The 23,029-nt window shown below is 43.4% G+C and overlaps 1 protein-coding gene across 1 annotated transcript in view; it reads right to left on the reverse strand.

Moving 5' to 3' along the window:
- Positions 1-22,059, reverse strand: part of LOC139059058 (uncharacterized) — a 445,650-nt gene extending 423,591 nt beyond the window's left edge. The window contains exon 1 of the mRNA XM_070536898.1: positions 21,940-22,059. The gene's annotated coding sequence lies outside the window, so the exon portion shown is untranslated. The remainder of the gene's footprint in view (positions 1-21,939) is intronic.
- Positions 22,060-23,029: the final 970 nt, after the last annotated feature.

Raw genomic sequence — 23,029 nt, forward strand, 5'->3', positions numbered from 1 at the left:
ATTTGTTTTGCGCGCATTTACGGTACGACACATGCTATTAACGTTTCCGCACTCCTTACGGCCATTCGCTTGTGGAACAATCTTCCTGATAGCATTGCTTCCAAGTCAGATCAAGGGAAATTTCGTCATCTCCTACACGAGCATTTTTCATAATTGCACTTACAAATCATTTTATCTTGTTTCTTGCGCTTGGCAATGTGCTTCGAACTTCTTGCGATATTTTTATTTCTATTGATGCATTGCTATCTCGCTCTTATGAATTGTTATTTTATGCTGTGTCAATGTTCACTTGTATGCCCTGTATATATTATTGCTTTCTTGCGTCTTTTCACCAAAATATCCCTTGAAGCATTGCATTCCTTGATCTGTTCATTCTTCCTGTATTGTACTTTCTAGTATTAATGCCTTACGTTAATTTTACTCCTGCTTTTTCCTTGAAGTGTACCTTTTTGGCATTTTATTACTTAAGTTTTTCCTTATTCATGCTTTGATCTTGTAATGTTGATGTGCCCTGCATTGGGACGTATCTTTTGTAACAGACTTCAGAAGGCTGCTTACTCTTTTTTTATGCCTTTGATGTTGTAACCCGCCTTACACAATGCCCCGCCATGGCTGTGACGTATTTTAAAAAAAGAAATAAAAAAACTACCGCTCCGTCACTTTCATCCGGGGCGCTCCTTCGACATTGCTCATATCAGATCTGTACGAAGGCAATTGTCCACTTCTGATGGCTGCCATACGCATCCATTAAGGTATTTCTGAAAGGAAAGTAAAACTCGGGGGTTTTCATTACATCTACGCCACACTTCCTTATCGAACATTTTGAGTCTTGTTTGAGTAACTGCTATCTGGTATCACTACGCAGTGAAAACACACAAATGCGCATTCCTGATCGTAGTGCTCGGGCTAAAATCTAGCCGTTATGAAATACGCAAATATCTTAATGGGCATGTCTCATAGGATACCAAGTCTTGTTGATATCTACATGCTTATAGAGGGCGGGCGTTCAAGGCAAAGTATCATTGTGATATATCAGCCTGCTTATCCGGCGGTGACACTATAGCGTCTTCTGCAACGTATGCGTAATATATCGAAGGTGAAAACGTGGCATAAAGAAATAAGAAGTGCCACGGCAGAAGTACATCGGCGCCACGTCTTGTGTCTTATATTTTGTCGCTGGGATCGCTACTGTGCTCAAAAGCGTTGTACTGTGGACTTCATCAGACGTCGCGGACAGTATGAAGGTAGGCTGACGCGCGAATGCGGTTCATTTCTGCCGATAACTCTTGTAGAAGTACGAAAGCGGGTAGACTGAGACCCGTAACTGAAACCGAGCAGGAGCAAGACATTCGCAGACGATGCCAGAGGACTGGCTGCGTTTGGCAGCGGCGAGGAAAGCCCGATGTTCCAGGGGAGCAATGAGCAGTAGGACCGAGATTTTCTAGCGAGACGACTGAAGTCTGCAACATGAAAATAAGAGTTCACGCCCGTCGTCATCTGCTCACTTACGGTGGAACCACTGTAGTTTCGTTTGTTTAGTCCAGCATGCAATGCGCGAACGCGTAAAAGGGTGATCTCAAAATACTGTATATTGTTTTAGAGGGTTAATTTTATTAAAACGAGTGTAATTATTAGCCATGTAAAGATATTATTATTATTATTATTATTATTAAGTTAATCTTAAGCTTCTCTTCACAAGCTAAATATGCGAAACAACTTGCCCTTCGCGCTCTTGGTATTGTGTGTCGTATATCGCATAACGTCCACTTCCCTGCTGCCTTTCTGAAGTTGTGTTCTACCATGTGCCTTTCACTGCTAGAGTAAGCCTCTGTAGTTTGGGCCGGAACGTGCAAATCTAACTCTGAGCTCATTGAACGCGTTCAAAATAAAGTGATATTTATTTTCAAGCACCGTTTTTGCTGTTCTGGCGACCATAGTGCAGCCCTCTTAAATATACCTGAACTCACACCGCCAAAATCAATGCGTATTACGTCAGACGTTTCCTACGTCTATAAGGTTGTCCATAGCATTTTACATTGGCCAAACCTTCTTAATTACGTGCAATTTTCCGTGCCCCAGAACTATACCAAGCAACATTCCACATTTTGTGCCCCGCCTTGTTGCATTAAAGAATCTCCTGCTCGACTCCAAAGGACACGTAATAAGTGGTCTGCTTGTATTGACATACTTTAGAGTTAATTTCCTGTGATTTGCATGAATCAACATAATCACGTTGTATGATTGACTCCTTTTACGCCCGCCTCCTCGTTTTCTGTTTACCGATTTGTTTCTGCTTCACGCATTGTTTTGTCTGCCACATACCTTGTACATATTGTGTTGCGTACTACTTTTTAGGTGCACCAGTAAGAAGGCTCCATAGCTGTTCCTGGGCACTATAATAAGCACTCGATTGATTGATTGATTGATTGATTGATTGATTGATTGATTGATTGATTGATTGATTGATTGATTGATTGATTGATTGATTGATTGATTGATTGATTGATTGATTGTGGGAATCAATTATAAGCGAAGCTTTGATGTTTACGGAAGTAAGATGCAAACTTAAAGCTAATGACGAAAATGTTTGCGCAAGACGACACATATCTAGTACAATTTCAAGAAAATGCAGTACAATGCTTATGCAAATGTACCGCTGATAGTCTAGAAAAAGCATTCTATTTAACTACAAAAAAGTCCTCGCAGACATTTCCCCCCGCCCTTTTCTTTTCCTGCAGAAACCTTGGTGACAGAAACGTGTCAACAGCTGTTTCAAAATACATTAGGGCTCCACCAGAGGACTCTAGAGGTTATGATGCCTAAAATCAGGATGTCACGCGTATGTGTGAATCTATGATAAGCAAAACTTTTCCTTTATGTTTACCAGATATGCATTCCCTTCACTTCTCTTATTCACTTCTATGTGGCTCAGCGCTCCTCGCCTAATGCACGCCCAGTTTGTTTCCTTCGCTAGTTTCTCCACACTCGGCTGCTCCTGGTGCCGACTTCCTTGTTTCCTTGCAGCCGACCTCTTCAATGTTTCGTTGCTGACTTGTTCACTTCGTGGCTCTTAATTGTTCTGCTTGTCTGTATTCAGGCACCTACCCAGTGGCACATACTCATTCTTAGGATCGGCCAGGAATGTTCACGAACCCAGTGGCACATGCAAAGTTGCACAAACCCATATACCCAGCGTCCCAAGCACACATTCGCGCGCATACTGAATGGCACGTCCACAATTGCACATACCCGATGACCAAAGACAGCAGCAGCTAGTACCCGCAATGTGCGGGGTACACACAATGAAGTTCTTGCTTCAAAATTTTGTGCGCTGGAAACTGCATCACTTACTTGTCAATGGTGAGCATAGAAAGCAATCTCACCCGTCCTAGATGTCGTGACTGTTGTTTTGAAGCCAATGTATGAGAGCTCGAATGCTCAGGAGCCCCCCCCCCCCCCCCCCCCATATCTTTATTTCTTTATACTATGCCCCCTCTTGACTTTTCCAGTGCATTCCAATTGCCCAACGTTATATATCTGGCTTCTCGACACGATAATCTTTCTTGTTTTAATGCGAAAGTATTTTGTGCCTCATTACGCGTAAATCCGGCAGCGTCATCGGCGTTGTGACGGAGCGATGGTACCACAAATGACGAATGGTACAAGCAGTTAAACACGTCAACGAATGCTCGCATTGACGTCAAATTCTACAGGAAGGTTCCTGTTAAGAAAGTAAGTTTGCTGCTTTGAAAGATATCTAGCACAATTCGGTCCGGGGGGGGGGGGGGGGGGGCAATCGAATCGAGGCCTCTGGGGTGCGAGAGGAGCACACTTCTCCGACGCCACGGCGGCGCCACTGTTCTTGCGGCCTCAAGGTGTGCCTAGTGCGTGCATCAATGGGCACGTGACAGCATAGCCAATGGAGGTGGGGGGAGGGGGAAGTTGGCACCACGTCATGAGTGTAAAAATGAGTGTATAAAATAAAAAATTCACCGACGATTACAATACTCCCTAATGCGAAATTTGAGCGCTGCTCTATACCTGTTTTTATTTCGCAATATATTGGCTGGCGTGAACAATCTGTCTTGTGGGGCACATTGAGAATGGAGCGAAGTGTGGCGCGATTGCCTCGCTAATCGGGAGATCGCGAGAGGCATCATGTGGGCAACGCGTGGGCGCGATTCGCAGCAGTAGCCGCAGGCCGAACTCCGCTCATGCAGCACTTTGTTTCCATATATGGTATGCTTGGCGCTCGCTCGCCGCATGCCATCATTGAACAGACGACAGCGTGCCACTCTGATGAAATGAGCGCTACGAAGACGCGGACGAAAGAACACATGTACGACAGACAAGGCGCTACTTCCAACTAAATGTTTTTTTGAAGAAACAGAACTTTAAATAGATGCAACCAAGAATGGCCCAACGTGACATCACGACCTCCCTATCTCTTCAGAAAAGCTATCTTTTTTTCAGTAAGCGTCACTGAAGGGCAACTAATGCACGTGCCCTCGGCCTTAGCATCAATCTTCTCTTCAGTGCACCATGTAAGCTGGCCAAGATATGCCCTATGATGACAAAAGCAAAACCCGAACCATGCTCTAAGAAACATGCAGCGCCGTACACTGCTTGCAAAAGTAATGTCGTATACGAGATACCCCTAAGTTGCCAACAGGTTTATATCGGGCAAACCGGACGGCGTTTTAATTAAAGGGCGCGTGAGCACAATTGAGCCGTAAATAACAATGCGGGGGGCCATCTGGCGGAACACTGTAAACGTCACAATTGCCGTCCGTATCTTCGCGACACCAGGTTTCTGGCATGGTCTAGAGATAGACTAGAACGGGAGATATTGGAAGCCTTTTACATTGCTAAGGCCGAGGGCACGTGCATTAGTTGCCCTTCAGTGACGCTTACTGAAAAAGAGATAGCTTTTCTGAAGATATAGGGAAGTCGTGATGTCACGTTGGGCCATTCTTGGTTGCATCTATTTAAAGTTCTGTTTCTTCAAAAAACATTTAGTTGGAAGTAGCGCCTTGTCTGTCGTACATGTGTTCTTTCGTCCGCGTCTTCGTAGCGCTCATTTCATCAAGCATGCATAACCAACTCACCCACATCAAGCTTGTGCTACTCTGGCTACTCTGGCGGCCGTCACCGCCGAGCCCGTCCTGCATGGCACTACGCTTTTCTACTCATGCTGTCGCCATACCCTCATATTCCGTTTTCCGCCTCATGGTTCCGCTGTAAACTACTGCTCCACTTTCCGTCTCGCCTTCTCTTCGATATTGGCCTCCCTTCATCCCCCGTTGCGCTCCGTGTTCCCACTTTCATCATTCGCTGCGCTCGTTCGCTCGGTTACGCCGACGGAGGTTGCCGTGGAGTGAAGCCGACGCGAAACGGCACAACAGGCGCCTAAGAGCTGTACTCTAAAACATTTCATCAAAGGAACTATGATGCTTTCGTATTCCCACATGTGGGCAGTCTTAAGTGCCTCTGCTAAATTTTCCTTCTGCCTCGACGTGCGGCCCTTCGAAGGGCTCGGCGATTTGAATTCGTTGCCACATGTCATCACATGCTCACTTGCTTGCAGTTTGAAGGAATGACAACAGAAGATACTTCCTTACTTTGACGTCTGTTCGACATCACACCATTTTTTTTTAATTTCGCATATTCAGGGCCATCTGCTGACAAGATAGAAACTCAGACGTACTCATACAACATGGATTTGTGGGTTAGCGCAAAATGTTTGCTTCCTACGTCCTCTCCTCTGGAGATTCCCGTGCATTCGAGTGGGACCACGCGCCCGCTATTCCGTCCAACGCCCCGGTAAACGGTGGGGTAAACCCCTGAAGCGCATAGTCTGGGCAGTTTTTTTTTTTCTCGATTGGCGTGCTAGGAGAAAATTACGTGTAAACACATCCGCTGCACTGCTAGCGTGTTCGTCATGCCGTGTTGCTTCTTTGGATGAGCATCCTGCATCACGTGCTCTTACCAGAAGGCAGAAATTTCAATTGTATAGTACCCTCACCCGCCCGCCTCACCCCTCGTTATCTCAAGCTTTACTGAAGAGAAATATTGGCGGTCGCATCGACATGTTGAGGCTATGTGCGAGCTATTTTATAGTAACCTCTACACAATGTGTTGTATCGAAATTTAGCTGATCTTTAAGGAATACTGATGCTACTGCGCACGGGTAAAACAAAACAGTGTTCTTCTCAATAACCTTGAAAAACTCAGCGTAATTTATGCATTCCCCGTCATTAGTTTATTTATTTATTTATTTATTTATTATACCCTCAGGGCCAAAGGCATTACAGAGGGGAGTGGGTAATACAGGTTACAAAGACAATAAATACAATACAGTGAATTTTGTTAAGACATAATTTTAACATTCTCCAAAACAAACAAAGGTTGTTAGTGCATCACGAAATCGTTGATTATCCTCAATGGCTGCAATATCGGGAGGGAGGCGGTTCCATTCGACAGATGTCTGGGGAAGGTATGACTGAAAACAAGTTTTAGTTTTGCAATTTTGGATGCCAACCTTGTGCCGATGATCAGTGCGATTGGAGATGTATTCCGGTGGTGTAATAAGATCGTCATGTAGCGTGACGTGATGATATACCTTGTGAAATAGAGTGAGGCGACTGATTTTCCGACGGGATTTTAAAGATGGGAGAGAAAGGTTAGTTTTCATGGCTGTGATACTTGCAGTACGGTTGTAATTTGAAAAAAATGAAGCGAACGGAGTTATTTTGTATAAGTTCAAGAGAATATATAAGATTTTCATGCCCAGGGTCCCATATAGATGACGCGTATTCAAGTTTAGGTCTTATTAGTGATTTATAAAGTAGGAGTTTTAAGGACGAAGGAGCAGAAGAGAAGTTGCGACGTAAATACCCTAACATGCGATTAGCGTTATTAGTAACGTATTCAGTATGGGCATTCCATGTTAAGTTTCGTGATATATGTACGCCTAGATATTTATATGATGTGACGGAATCAAGAGGAATGCCATTAAGACAATAAGAAGAAGGGGGAGTGTTAGAGCAGCGAGAAACACGCATAACCTTACATGTGTTAATATTTAATTCCATTTTCCAAGTTTTACACCAGTTAGAGACCAAATTAAGATCGGTCTGGAGAGTATTAATGTCGTTGAGATTACGTATTTCGCGGAAAATTACACAGTCGTCAGCAAAAAGGTGGCTGGCAGACGATACGGTGGACGGAAGGTCATTAATATAAATTAAGAATAGAAGGGGTCCGAGGACGGATCCTTGTGGTACACCAGATAGTACGTTAGTAAGCGGTGAGGTTGAGCCATTAGTGAAAACAAACTGTCTGCGGTTGAGAAGGAAAGATTGAATCCATCTAAAGACATGTGGATCAAGATTAAGATGACTTAATTTATAAAGCAACAATTGATGGCATACTTTGTCAAAAGCTTTCGCGAAATCTAAAAAGATGCAATTCGCGAAAGATGACTGGTCAAGAATGCGATGCAATTTATCAGTGAATGAGAGTAGCTGCGTTTCGCAGGAGTATGTTTGACGGAAACCATGTTGCGTAGAAGAAAAAAAACAGTTATCATCAAGAAAGGTGGCGATGTGTTTGAAAATTATATGTTCTAGTAATTTGCAGCATGTGCTAGTGAGTGAAATGGGACGATAATTTTGAGGCAAGTGCTTATTACCGGATTTGTGAAGTGGGACCACCTTGCCGATTTTCCAGTCGTTAGGGAGGCTTGATGAATCAAGCGACTGCTGGAACAGTTTTGTTAATATAATTGAACTATAACCGCGGGTACTTTTTAGGAATTTACAACTAATTTCATCACACCCCGGAGATGAATCGTGCTTCAAAGACTCTATTAATTTAGCAATGCCAGAAGCATCAATAGTTATTGGTGACATAATGGAAAATCTGGGATGCGGCATATCTGGAAGATCAACTGTCGTGCTAGAGGAGAAGCTTTCAGTGAATGTTCTATTCAGTATGGTAGCACAGAGGTTATTTGGGATTATGTTGCCGTAGGTATCTTGCAATGTAATTAAGGGGTCGTGTGCAGGGTGTATAATGCGCCAGAACTTTTTAACATTTGTTTTCAAAATAGATGGTAAAGTAGAAGACAAGAAATTGTTTTTTGCAAGTTTCAGGGTTCTTACGTATGTGTCGGAAGCAGTCTTGTATGTCGACCATCGCTCAATAGAAGGTGAAAGTTTAGCAAGACGGAACAAACGTTTCTTTTTGTTAGACAGTCGCCTGATGTATGAATTGTACCAGGGTGCTTGAGGGTTAGAGGTGACGATGCGCTTAGGAATATATTTTTCTGATAGTTGGTATACCTCCGTTTTGAACAGTAGCCAATTTTCTTCGACAGAGCGGGTATCGAAATTAAAAAGAAAATGATCAATAAATGTAGATAGTTCATTATTAACAGCGGCAAAGTTAGCCCGTTTGTAATCTAGGATAGTTTCCTTTATTTTATTCGCTTTAGGACGTGGCGTATTAATGACGAAATTGAGCAGAAGATGATCACTGATACCTGGCAGATATGTTACATCTGTAGCTAGCTCTGGATTTGTGGTTAGGATTAAATCTAGAGTATTTGCAGTACTTGTTACAGTCCTAGTGGCTTGCGTTACCAACTGTGTTAGCGAAAACAATGTACATAGATCTAAGAATTCTTTAGCTTGGGACAAGGGGGGCGATGAATAAGGTGGATGAGCAGTCCACAAGATACTTGGAAAGTTAAAGTCTCCGAGCATAAAGAGTGGTGATGTAGGATAGCGTATGCGAACCAAGTTTAAAGCATCATGGAATTCGTTAGCAAATGTGGACGAATAGGATGGAGGGCGGTAGCATACACCAATGATTATTTTCAGATGATCGATGACTACCAAAGCGAAAACTAGCTCCAAGTCGCTGCAGATTTGAATGCATGTAGAAGGAACATCTTTTGAAATGGCAAGCAGAACACCGCCGCCACGTCTTGCCGTCCTATCGGAACGATACATCGAGTAAAGATGAGCGTCGTGAAAGATTTCAAAATCAGACACGTGCGTTGGGAGCCAGGTTTCTGTTAGTGCAATAATGTGAGGTGTACATGTATCAATGACGGAAGATAAGTTAGTGTGTTTATTAAGAACGCTTCTGACGTTGGTATAAAGGACAGACACATTAGATAACTTCCCACTGCCCCTCGCGATTCCCTATGATACAACTTGCGATGCAGACTCGTTATGTAATGCACTGGCTTCGCCACGTGTGACAATCCCATTGGCAGTGTCACTGGTCACTGTCCCCTGCACACCATGTTCGCCACGTGCCACGACCTCGTCGACAGTACCGGTGACTGCGCTATACATAAAGCATCTGTTATTGAAGCAAAGCTTGTTGTATCGCAGTTTAAAAGAGCGAGGGCCAGCGTGGGTGCTACCGAATTCAAACAGTTTTTTTCGAGCCAAGCGTGTTGCAGGCGAGAAATCTTCACTGATAGTGATGCCTTTTGATTTGAATTCATTACGCAAGGAAAGTATCTTTTCTTTCATTTTTGATTCGGTGAATTTGGCTATGACAGGACGACACTTATTATGTGAAAAAATGCCCAGGCGGTGTGCACGCTGGATTAAAGTGCCAGAGCACGAGTCGACGACCTCAGTCAATGCTTCCAATAGCTTAGACTCGGTATCTGCCCAGGACTCCTTAGCATCTGATATACCCCGAAAGATCAAGTTGTCACGGCGTGATCTATCTTCAGCTTCGTCAAGACGAGACTGCAGAGAATCATTTCGATTGCGCTGCTCATCCATTGATTTCTTTAAGCATGAAATTTCTTGACTAATGCCGTCAAATTTCGTGACCCTCTCCTCGAGTTCATCCAGCCTCTTGTGCATTCCAGCTAACCTTGATTCGATGTTCTTTTGGCTATTTTTAATGGTTTTTATGTCCGCAGTCATTTCAGCCTGACCTTTCGAGGTTTGCAGCGTACGAGAGTGTACCTCTTTCAGGAGCTGAAACATAACCTTCATTTGATCAGATGGATCGTCTGGTAGGCTATCTATATCAAGGAGGACCTCGGAGTGAGTTGTAGGACCCGGGTTCGACTCAATGTCACCCGAGCGCAATAGCAAGACAACCATCGAAAAACAATCACAAGCAATATCACAGCAAACCCGTGGGCACGGGAACAGTAACAAATAGCGATCGTCGCTCCTTTTTGTGTGTAAAGAATACTGCGTACACACCTGCACGATGAAAAAACGAAGTGTTGGAGCCATGCCGTTGTCACTGCTCCCATGCCCGCTGAAGGGAAAGCAGGCGCGTCGGCTTCTTAAATCCGGTGCGGGAGGTGATGGCATTGTCGATGACGCTGGATGGCTGTGGACGAGCCACTCGGCGAGCGGATAACCACGGCCAGACGTGCAGAAGCTGTCGGTGTTGGAAGTTCCGGGAAATTCAGCCGTCGGGCCAAGATTAATCGGCGAGCCACAGGGTGCAGACGAGGATGACGTCACGATGTTCGACAGCACTGCCTGCACGATGAAAAAACGAAGTGTTGGAGCCATGCCGTTGTCACTGCTCCCATTAGCTAAGAGTAATGAACGTTCTAATATCGTTGTTCATGCATGTGCTCACATACGGCTTTAGACCACTATACTAGCCCCGAGCGCGACCTACAGTGGCGCTGCGAGGGCTGCTCGATCGCTTGACGTCAGAGTATCTGCTGGTATCTCTTGGCTGCCCCAGTCCAGGCGCAGCCCTCAGCGGTTTTGTTCGTTCGCTCTCGTTATCTATGCGAGTATACTTATTATGGCCTCGTATTCTTCAGTTTACACTTCTTCTGTGCGTCCAAATTTATAGGAAGGACTTATTTCAAGACAACATTGCACAAACCCGCCGTGGTTGCTAAGTGGCTATGGTGTGGGGCTGCTGAGCACGAGGTCACGGGATCGAATCCCGGCCACGGCGGCCGCATTTCGATGGGGGCGAAATGCGAAAACACCCGTGTACTGAGATTTAGGCACACGTTCAAGAGCCCCAGGTGGTCGAAATTTCCGGAGTTCCCCACTACGGCGTGCCTCATAATCAGAAAGTGGTTTTGGCACGTAAAACCTCATAATTTAAAACATTGCACATCTGAAACGTAACGTCTGCAGCGCTGACTGACAGAGCTCGATCCAGGACAATATGTGGGTTTGACATTTGGTTGTACACGCTGCAAGAGCTGTTTACACGAATAAAGAAGGCGTAAGGAGTGACACGTGAGATAGCATCCGAATCAGGCCAGCGTAATTTTTGCTATGCCAAAATGAGCATGTAACTCTTAAAGCCCTGCTTTATTACGTTATGAAACAAACAGCATCCGGTCCAGGTGAACCATGAGCTGCGAATTTTGCCGTGGTTCCGTTTTCGCAACCCCTTGTGTGGCGCTGGTATAGGGCACATTCCCCCTCTAGTGACGACGAAAAAACAAAATCATTTCACTTGTTTGGCCACTTTCAGTCTACCTTGCAGTTCGGGGCTGAACCGGCTGTGGTACAATGCTTCGATCATCAGTCTCATGCTGAATGCAGTGACCTGTCACTTATCGCTGATATCTACTTTAGGGGGCTGGATAGCGCATCGGGCGCCCTTGACTAAATTCACCGGAAGTAATCTGCCTTGTCCCGGAAGTCGACGCTTTGCTATATTGCAGTGACACAAGCATGCACGGGAGCTCGGCATTTCTTTTTTTCTGCCCCTAATACAGTTGTCGTGTTGTCATGAAGACGTGGAATCGGCGATGGGTAGAGTGAAAACTAAATACACTATACTAATGGGTGACTTTAATGCCAAGGTAGGCAAAAAGCAGGCTGGAGACAAGGCAGTGGGGGAATATGGCATAGGCACTAGGAATATCAGGGGGGAGTTATTGGTAGAGTTTGCGGAAAAGAATAATATGAGGATAATGAATACCTTCTTCCGCAAACGGGATAGCCGAAAGTGGACGTGGAGGGGCCCGAACGGCGAGACTAGAAATGAAATAGACTTCATACTCTGCGCTAACCCTGGCATCATAAAAGATGTGGACGTGCTCGGCAAGGTGCGCTGCAGTGACCACAGGATGGTAAGAACTCGAATTAGCCTAGACCTGAGAAGGGAACGGAAGAAACTGGTACATAAGAAGCCGATCAATGAGTTAGCGGTAAGAGGGAAAATAGAGCAATTCCAGATCGAGCTACAGAACAGGTATTCGGCTTTAACTCAGGAAGAGGACCTTAGTGTTGAAGCAATGAACGACAATCTTGTGGAGATCATTAAGGAGTGTGCAATGGAAGTCGGTGGTAACTCCGTTAGGCAGGATACCAGTAAACTATCGCAGGAGACGAAAGATCTGATCAAGAAACGCCAATGTATGAAAGCCTCTAACCCTACAGCTAGAATAGAACTGGCAGAACTTTCTAAGTTAATCAACAAGCGTAAGACAGCTGACATAAGGAAGTATAATATGGATAGAATTGAACATGCTCTCAGGAACGGAGGAAGCCTAAAAACAGTGAAGAAGAAACTAGGAATTGGCAAGAATCAGATGTATGCGTTAAGAGACAAAGCCGGCAATATCATTACTAATATGGATGAGATAGTACAAGTGGCTGAGGAGTTCTATACAGATTTGTACAGTACCAGTGCCACCCACGACGATAATGGCAGAGAAAATAGTCTAGAGGAATTCAAAATCCCACAGGTAACGCCGGAAGAAAAAAAGAAAGCCTTGGGAGATATGCAAAGGGGGAAGGCAGCTGGGGAGGATCAGGTAACAGCAGATTTGTTGAAGGATGGAGGGTAGATTGTTCTAGAGAAAGTGGCCACCCTATATACGCAATGCCTCATAACGTCGAGCGTACCGGAATCTTGGAAAAACGCTAACATAATCCTAATCCATAAGAAAGGGGACGCCAAAGACTTGAAAAATTATATACCAATCAGCTTACTGTCCGTTGCCTACAAACTATTTACTAAGGTAATCGCAAATAGAATCAGGAACACCTTAGACTTCTGTCAAGCAAAGGACCAGGCAGGATTCCGTAAAGGCTACTCAACAATAGATCATATTCACACTATCAATCAGGTGATAGAGAAATGTGCGGAATATAACCAACCCTTATATATAGCTTTCATTGATTACGAGAAAGCATTTGATTCTGTCGAAACCTCAGCAGTCATGGAGGCATTACGGAATCAGGGTGTAGACGAGCCATATGTAAAAGTACTGGAAGATATCTATAGCGGCTCCACAGCCACTATAGTCCTCCATAAAGAAAGCAACAAAATCCCAATAAAGAAAGGCGTCAGGCAGGGAGATACGATCTCTCTAATGCTATTCACAGCATGTTTACAGGAGGTATTCAGAGACCTGGATTGGGAAGAAATGGGGATAAAAGTTAATGGAGAATACCTTAGTAACTTGCGATTCGCTGATGATATTGCCTTCCTTAGTAACTCAGGGGACTAACTGCAATGCATGCTCACTGACCTGGAGAGGCAAAGCAGAAGAGTGGGTCTAAAAATTAATCTGCAGAAAACTAAAGTAATGTTTAACAGTCTCGGAAGAGAACAGCAGTTTACAATAGGCAGCGAGGCACTGGAAGTCGTAAAGGAATACATCTACTTAGGGCAGGTAGTGACTGCGGATCCGGATCATGAGACAGAAATAATCAGAAGAATAAGAATGGGCTGGGGTGCGTTTGGCAGGCATTCTCAGATGATGAACAGCAGGTTGCCATTATCCCTCAAGAGAAAAGTGTATAATAGCTGTGTCTTACCAGTACTCACCTACGGGGCAGAAACCTGGAGGCTTACGAAAAGGGTTCTACTCAAATTGAGGACGACGCAACGAGCTATGGAAAGAAGAATGATAGGTGTAACGTTAAGGGATAAGAAAAGAGCAGATTGGGTGAGGGAACAAACGCGAGTTAATGACATCTTAGTTGAAATCAAGAAACAGAAATGGGCATGGGCAGGACATGTAATGAGGAGGGAAGATAACCGATGGTCATTAAGGGTTACGGACTGGATTCCAAGGGAAGGGAAGCGTAGCAGGGGACGGCAGAAAGTTAGGTGGGCGGATGAGATTAAGAAGTTTGCAGGGACGACATGGCCACAATTAGTACATGACCGGGGTTGTTGGAGAAATATGGGAGAGGCCTTTGCCCTGCAGTGGGCGTAACCAGGCTGATGATGATGATGATGATGATGAATACAGTTGTCTGCTGTGCCGTAAACTACCCGCGCAGGCCGGAGAAGCCTTTTGGGTAGGCATCAAGGGTTGGCCATCGCCGTGCCGTCAGTGTAGCTAACATCACTGGCACGCACTGGAAATAGTACTTTAGTATGCTTTATGTAATTAAATATATCGCATACAGGTCTAGATTATCGTGAAAGCACTTGGTAGACATGAAGAGCCAACAACATCCCCGAAACGCGAAAAAGCGCGAATCAATATTGTTACGCCCACATTATTATAAGACCAGGCTCACCGTAGTCAGTACAGCGTACGCCTTACTTCCGGGACAAGCCGCCAAACGATGCCGCGCTTCTATTGCTTTCAGCTACGCTAGACTCCACGAGCGGCGAAGTGGCATTCCGCTAAACATAATACAGATCAGTAGTAATGAAGGCTGAAGCTTGCACAGAACGTGGTGGTCTGCCTATGGCAGGCTGTGCCATGGCTGAACTAGTAGCAGCAGACTATTGTCTTCTCGTGCCACTTTGAAAATCCCGCAGTTGTGTCTGTTGACTTCGTGTGAGACGGCAAGAAAGGTTTGCAGCAGAAGCCACTGACATGGGCAGACGGGAATGAACACGACACACCGCTTCTGTCTATGTACGTGTTTTCTGCTGGAAACCTGTCTTGCAGTGTGCATCCAATCAGCTCAAGGAAACACTATTCCTGCAGCAATTCTTTGAGCTCAAACGAACTAAAATTAGTGAATTGCGATATCAGGTGAAAACAGTTAATTAAGAAGGGACTTAGCAAATTTGTATTAATCAGTGAGTTATGCATTTCAATTTCTCGTGCAACTAATATCCGCCTCTTTCAGTAATCATGCGCAATTACTAGAATTATGCTATCTGTAACAGTTCATTTTCAAAAATTCTGTATGATTTAAATAAAACACCCAGTATATAATGGTCAGTTAAAATAATTCGTGAACACATATTATGCGTTCTCTCTGAAATGATTAACCTAATATTCGAAACGGGCACGGGCACTTTTTCTCAAGAATAACTAGAATGCCGTAGGGATTCCTTAGTACTTAAGAAAGGTGGTCCTCCCTTGCTAAGCAACTACACACCAACTTCAGTAATTTTGAGCAATTGAGAAACTAATAGAAACACGATTAACAAGGCACCTTAATAAATGTAACATTCTTCCTTCATGTTAATTTGGATTCAGACCAATACACTTAGCTGATCCTGCACTAATAACGCACGCTGACCAATTTTCAGAAAGCCATCTGTGATGGCAGTTTTGAAGGATCAATTTTTGTACATCTCTCAAAGGGCTTTCGACAGCATTAACCATGAAGTTATTTACAGTAGGTAGATGCGATAGACATAAAAGGTCCTCCTTTACTACTTCCTTGCACTTTTTTGAAAGATAGGTGTCAAGTTAGCCCTTCAGGCGCTTACTCTAAATCCAGAATGACTACCATTTGTGGGTCACAGTAATTTGTCTTGGGCCCATTACTGCTCCTAATCGATATTAATGGCGTACCCAATTGCCTTGCGTCTTCCAACGATATACCGTATGCAAACAGTACCACAATTTTTAATTACAGTAGGTGCTTAGAACACTAGTAAATAAATCGTAATTATGATCTTCATTATTTATTAGGTTGGTGTGGAAAGAAGCTGACCACTATTACTAGTAAAAGAAAACTTATTGCATTTTTTTTCTCAACAAAAATCAACTCTGGATGCCCGGCCATTTCTATCGATGATCACTCAAGCTCGTCATGTGAGGAATGCACCAATTTAGGTGTAATAAAAGACAGCAGTTTAAAACTTCTCAGCCATGAATCTCACATTAAATGTCTATTGTCTTGTGGCATTTGAAATCAGGCAACTCAACGTCAGGCAATCAGATTAATAACGTCAAGCGCACATACTGCCAACGCTAGAGAGTTGCTACAAAAACATAACATTTATATACAGACAGATCCTGTCAAATATAACCTAGGAGTTTTCTTGTTGAAACTAATTAACAATAAAATTTCACTGTCCTTTTTCCTAAATCACCTCTAGCGAATATTAATTCAACAAGGTTCACACTGAATAATAACCTAATTTGACCAAAAGTTCGCTTAAACTATGGTAAAAAAAACCGCTCACTTTTCAGCTATTTCATTGTGGAGTACACGACCTCTTATTACTTAGTTTCAAGAAGCATACGTGTATAATCATGAACTAAAACATTTTCGGTTATGAGTATTGCAATCGGATTATTTATATGATCCACCACCTTTCTTCTTTAGCTACACGTACCATCAATAAAAATATGCGTCTAAATTTCATACCTATAAGAATTTTGTTTTGTGTATTGAGACTCGTGCGTGTATGTCCCTGTTAAACATGTTGTATTTCCATTTTGTTTCTCGTGTTATTTTTCTCATATCTTGTTAATGTTGCATTCCAGTTTAGTATTCTACAGCGCAATTTCTTGCGCTTTGATGGCACTGAATATATCTTGCATTTCTAAGCATGTATTACTTTGTTGCTCAATTCCTGCAGCTAAGAGTATGAGAAATGCTTTAACGTTCACTATATACAGGAGGCCCTGAGTAAGGCTATGACTCTGGGGCCACTTTCTCTATTTGACAACCTGTAATAACAACATGAATAGCATTGGAGAGATCGTATCACCCTGCCTGACGCCCTTATTTATTGGAATTTCGTTGCATTCTTTAAGCAGCCACCGTAGTCCTCCATAAAGAAAGCAACAAAATCCCAATAAAGAAGGGCGTCAGGCAGGGAGATACGGGCTCTCCAATGCTATTCACAGCGTGTTTACAGGAGGTATTCAGAGACCTGGATTGCGAAGAATTAGGGATTAAAGTTAATGGAGAATACCTTAGTCCGTGAAGGCCCCAACAACCATGCAAGATCACGAAGCCCCTCTACCTCGTCCGATGAAAACATCAACCGTGTGTGTTCTCATGTGCTTAGTGACTACCGAATGGCTGTTAGAATGATATCAAAGACACTTGGTTTTGTAAAGTCGTTTGTTGACCAGATTTTGACTGAAATTTTCGAAATGAAAAAAAGTTTGTGAAAAGATGATACAAACACTATTGACTCATGTGTAAAAGTTGAGACATAACGAATGCTCCACTACTTGGAAAACTACTCATGACAGCAATGAATTCTTGCAAAGGGCGACAAAGCCTGGATCAGTAATGACGGCATTCATCGCACTACGCAACATAAGGGAAAAAATAAGAAAAAAAAAACAAGAATGTAACGAGAACACAGCGCGGTCTACAGAAGGAATCTACAGGTGTGTCTGGGTGGAGTCATCTTCTAGGATTTCCTTCCCACACGTGTTTCTCAGCACCTTTTTTCATGATTTAACAGCAGTGTCGGGTTTTCTTTGTGGTTATTTGATTTTTGTTCCCGTTTTCATTCTATATGAGCCTACGGATGCCCAATAAAATTTGTCTAGAAGACAGCGCTGTGTCCACATTACTTCCTTGTTTTGCTTTCTCCGTTTTTCTTATTATTGTTTTTTTTTTGCTCCTTGCGCTAACCGCTATCACGACTGAACTGGTCAAACTCTCCCGAATCACTTGCATTTACGAACACGACATCCAACCGAAGTAGCAGAGCAAAGACTCGAAAAAGAAAAATGAGCCAAAGCAAAAAAAGAACGCGGAAGAGGCACGCAAACATCAGTCATGTTTACTGTGTGTATGACTGCCAAAGAATTGTGGGCCAATAATTTGTACACAATTATCTAATGTCACTGCTGCGTTCTTTGTGGAGGTCCTTAAGCCTCTAAGAGATCGCGTGCGCCGCGTGCCACCAAATTTGTAGAAAGAGGAGTGCTGGATTTGGCACCGCGATAATGCCCCTGCGCGCTCTGCATTGACTGCGTGAGTTTTCGGCACGCAATTCCATCACGATGTTAGAGCCGTATTTAGCTCTGTGTGACTATATTGTGTTCTCGGAATGGGGGAGGGGGGGGGGGCAAACATGTCCTCCTGGTGTGCAATTTTGGGGACGTGATAATCGTAAGGCAAAGGACGTCACGTCACTGCTGAAGCACTTGTCAGAACATAACTTCCAAGGATACTTCTAGCAATGGAAGCAGAGGTGAAACTAGTGTATTGTGTCTGTAATTGGGAATATCTTGAAGGAAACCACATAAGTTTGTGAAGTGAACTTTTTTTAAACGTGCTGCACGAACTTTTGGTATAGGCCTCATATATGTCGAGAAAAATTTAGCCTCTCATACTCCGATTCTAAAACTGAGTGCCAAAATAGTGCCAAGCTTTTTTAAGGCGAAAGCCTTTCTAGGCTTATGGTGAAGTTTGTGTCAGCAGACCTCATCGCCGGAGTGTCCGCCGAAGCGTCATCACGCCATATGAAGACAGATTAAAGACAGATTAAAGAATGAAAAATTATTGATAGTGACAGTTAGTGAATAATAAGGTTATAGTAGAGATTGGTAGAGGTTAATAATGACTAGTAATGAATACTAATGACTACTAAGGATTTGCAATGACTACTAATGACTCTGAAATGACTAATATGTCTAACGACGGCTTCGAGTGACCACAATTGATTACAAATGACTACAAATGCTTACTAGTAAGCAGTAATGACTAATAATGACTGAAATGACTTGTAATGACTATATTAATGACTACTAAATGACCAATATTTCTAACTTGTAACGACTGGAATTGATTAGAAATGACAAAAATGCTTAGTAATGATTTAAAGTACTTGTAATGACCAATATGTCTAACAAGGAACTATAACGACAATTGATTAGAAATTACTAACAATGCTTAGTATTGACCAATAATGACTTGTAAAAAAATTGTGGGGTTTTACGTGCCAAAACCACTTTCTGATTATGACGCACGCCGTAATGGAGGACTCCGGAAATTTCGCCCACCTGGGGTTCTTAAACATGCAGCTAAATTAAGTACATGGCTGTTTTCGCCCCCATCGAAATGCGGCCGCCGTGGCCGGAATTCGATCCCGCGACCTCATGCTCAGCAGCCCAACGCCACAGCCACTGAGCAACCACGGCAGGTAGAAATTACTTGCAATGACTACTTATGACTAGGATATGACCAACATGTCTAACAACAGCTTGTAATGACCATAATTGATTACAAATGACAAAAATTACTTAGTAGTGAGCAGTAATGACTTGTAATGACTAGTAATGGCTACAATATGACCAATATGTCTAACGACAACCTTTAACGACTACAATTGCTTAAACATGACTAAAATACTTAGTAATGACCACTAGTGACTCATAACGACTGTAATGACTAGTAATGACTGCTAATGACTATGATATGACCAACATGTCTAACGAGATGTAATGACCACAATTGATTATAACTGACTAAAATGCTTAGTAGTGAGCAGAAATGATTAAAAGAAAGAACGAAAGAGAAGAGGCAAGGAGAAACAGGCGAATAATAAGAGGAGGAAAAGTAGGCTTTCGTCGCTCACCTCTTAAGAGAGATCTTAAGAGACCCTGTAATTTTTTGTTTAAGGTTCTGTTCGCTACATTTTGGTGTGTATAATTAACCACATGACGCTCTACAAAACAGGACGATAAAAAAAGTTATTTTCTGAACAAAAGGAAAGAAGGAAAAACCAGAATGGAAAAAGCTACATATCAAGTCCCGAGAAACGACTGACTGATCCCGCATTCTGCCTTGTGCAAAGAATGCCCTCACTGTCACAATTTTCAGCGCAATATGGTACTTCGAACAGAATTACATTATTTATTACAGTTACGCCAATAATAGATTTACTTCTACGCTTAAAGCAGCCAGAAATACGAAAGATCTGCTGCATCTTAAACGCAGCAGTGGTTAGGAAGAACAAGCGTCTGCGAATCATGATGGTGAACATAATTGGTTCGCGAAATTATGCGGCCCATGAGAAACACTCTTTACGAGCCAAGAGCCTTGCGACTTAACTGTTAGTATTATTCGCGACATACTACTCAGCTAAGCAACATGTAGCGTTTAGAGAAGAAGTAGTTTATTGACTGGAAAACGTAGAGAGGTCGGCCGGAAAGTGGAGTATCTGGCCAGCTACTCTGTGCAAGGGAAGGGGAAGAGGAGAAGAAAAAGGATCACAATGGGGGATGTAGCGCTTATGTATAAGGATGAGTGTGCAGTAGACGACCTGCAGTTCATACCTGCACATCTTGCTGACACAAGTAGATATGGCTGTCACTTTATCTAGACCGCTATTGTCTAATACATTGCTTTCATTATTTTCTTATGGAAGCCGCACGTGCGGCGTTTCTGGAGTATGTGGACTGCTCTTCTCATTTCTCCACCGCAGATTCTTCGAGCCTTGCAGGTTGTTCCGATTTGTTGATGTCCCCTGCAGCCTGCCGTAAATGGCGCTGACTACAAGCTTCCACTGTTTTTCGAGCAGACCTTATAGCCCGACGAGGACCACGGACCGGCGAACGAAAATCGGAATTACCTTGTTCTGTCAGAGCTGCCTGGTACTACGCTTGCTCTTTCTACCAAGGAAGTGCGAGCCGCCCGCATTCATTATAGACGCGGTACAAGTGGCTTCTGCCAGATCCGATTACTTTTACGACAGCTGCAGAAGCAAACGCGGTTGCTCTGGCCCAAGATAAGTACAAGAGTGAATTCAATTGATTGCAGTTCGATTGTAACCAAAGCTAACGAAGGAACGTACGAACTGGAGCTCAGGTTAGCTCGTGGGCATGGCGCAACACTCACAGCCGAATGTTGCAGTGCTGCAACAATTTCGAAAGGGAAAGAGTAGTGCACTCATCAAAGCTGGTATTATCATTAGGATAACGATATATAGCAGTGGTTACTAAGCGTGATACTTCCGACAATAAAGAAAAACAGGAGGAAACAAAAACGAATTAGTAGACAAGTGGCAGGTATGGTGATGTGAGGGCACTTATACTTACTTATTTTATCCCGCATTCTAATTCACTGATCAAAATAAACGTTTCCCAGCTATTCCATGTTTCTCTACGATATAAATACATTTATTGCGCAATACAATGTAATCTGACGGCTCAAAAGGCCTAGAAGTCACATAGTTAGGTTACGAAAAACAAATCACTTTTCAGAGGCGCTGGCATTTGTCTATCTCTCAATTGTAACTCGAGAGCTACTTATTTGCCCGGCTCATACCAAAACGTGTAGTATACGTTCGTAAGGCACTGGGTGGTCCATGCAAAGCCTTTTTGTTGGGGTTGATACGGCACATCGGTGTACTTTTCTTTAAGAAGAATTTACTAAGAAAAAAGCAATGAATAAGAGTTATTCAAAAACTGAAAGTGGTTAAATATTGTCGAGCAAAGGTCCAATTTATTTTAGTCCACGAAGATTTCTTCCATTTTTACTGATATCTAAGTTCATGAGAGTTTAATATGTCATAGCGAGTTAAGTTCATAGTTAAGTTAATAGCGAGCGAGTTCTGTAGCGAGTTATGATGAAAATTTTGACAGCAGTATTATATAGCTGGCGTTCAAGCTGTCTTTGCAGCTCCGGTACAACCGCAGTAGTAATGTCACGCTAATGACTAAGATATTAGCATGCAAACAATAAATAAATGCCTAAATATTAAACTAAAAATACGTGCTGCTGCAATCAAACCAAGTGCCTACTATATACTTTGGAAAGTTACCGAGCTCACCAGTAGGACATTTAGAAAGTGCACGCACGAAGAGGAGCGATGTCTGGTGACGCAATTGTCGAGGCGCATGCTGTGTTGCGTGGAGGAGACATACAGTTTGAAGACATATGTACATACACGCAATGTTGACGAAGAAAAATGGAAGGCGCGCATCGGAAGACAATATGGGGAGATGAAGTAATGGCAGCTCAACTGCGGTAAAAGACTGGAGCAACAAAACGCGTTACAGCATTGACAGGACAAGTTTCACTTTTTTTCGTTTTCAATTGCACAGCTCATGAACAGGCTCTGAATGACCCGAAACGACGTACTCGACTTGACCAACGGTCTGGGTGCCGACTACACAATTCTCCTTTGTCTAGAGACTGGCCGCGAGCAAGACATTGATGCATCGGACGGGTGGGCAGCACGCAATGGTAAGATTGATGCGTCAAGTCATGGGCAGCTTACGTTTACTGCAGCTTTTCTTGCGCGAGACACAAGGACCCTTACTGCGCCGTAATATTGCACCAGATATCTCTGTCACTGCTTAGCATCTTGAAAGCAACTGCGATTTTTTATTACTCCGACTGGTGTCGTATTGTAGGCTCCGTAACATTAACCGGATAGTACAACCCCAGCCTATGCAGACATGGCACTACAGGTGCAATGCTTAACACTTGTGAAAGTGAGGAAGTAGGGGGTCGGGGGCCTCGTACAGTGGCGAATGAACCAGTTTGAAGTGAGCACACGGCCCTCCGTTGAATTAGGAAAATGACTTCTGTAATTCAGCAGTTCGTGCAAGTCGTGTCTGTGAACGAACCCCTTGCCAACAGTCCCCCGACGAGCACGACGGACCGAACATAGTCCTTGGATTTAAGTGGATAACCCAACAGCTTGAGAGGTGCAATAAAAACGAACATGGACAAGCCCTTGTCCACATATTTTTGTAATATGCTACTGAATACAAAGATTCCTGAATGCATCATATTGCAGTTAAGAACAAATGGTTACAGCGGCGACGACGAAAAATATCGTAGCAATACACTGTTAGCGACACTTCACGCACCTCGTGAAGTTCGATCACGTTTTCAGAGGCGTCTTGCAAGCA

This window comes from Dermacentor albipictus, chromosome 1 (genome assembly GCF_038994185.2).
Source record: "Dermacentor albipictus isolate Rhodes 1998 colony chromosome 1, USDA_Dalb.pri_finalv2, whole genome shotgun sequence".
Lineage (NCBI taxonomy): Eukaryota > Metazoa > Arthropoda > Arachnida > Ixodida > Ixodidae > Dermacentor > Dermacentor albipictus.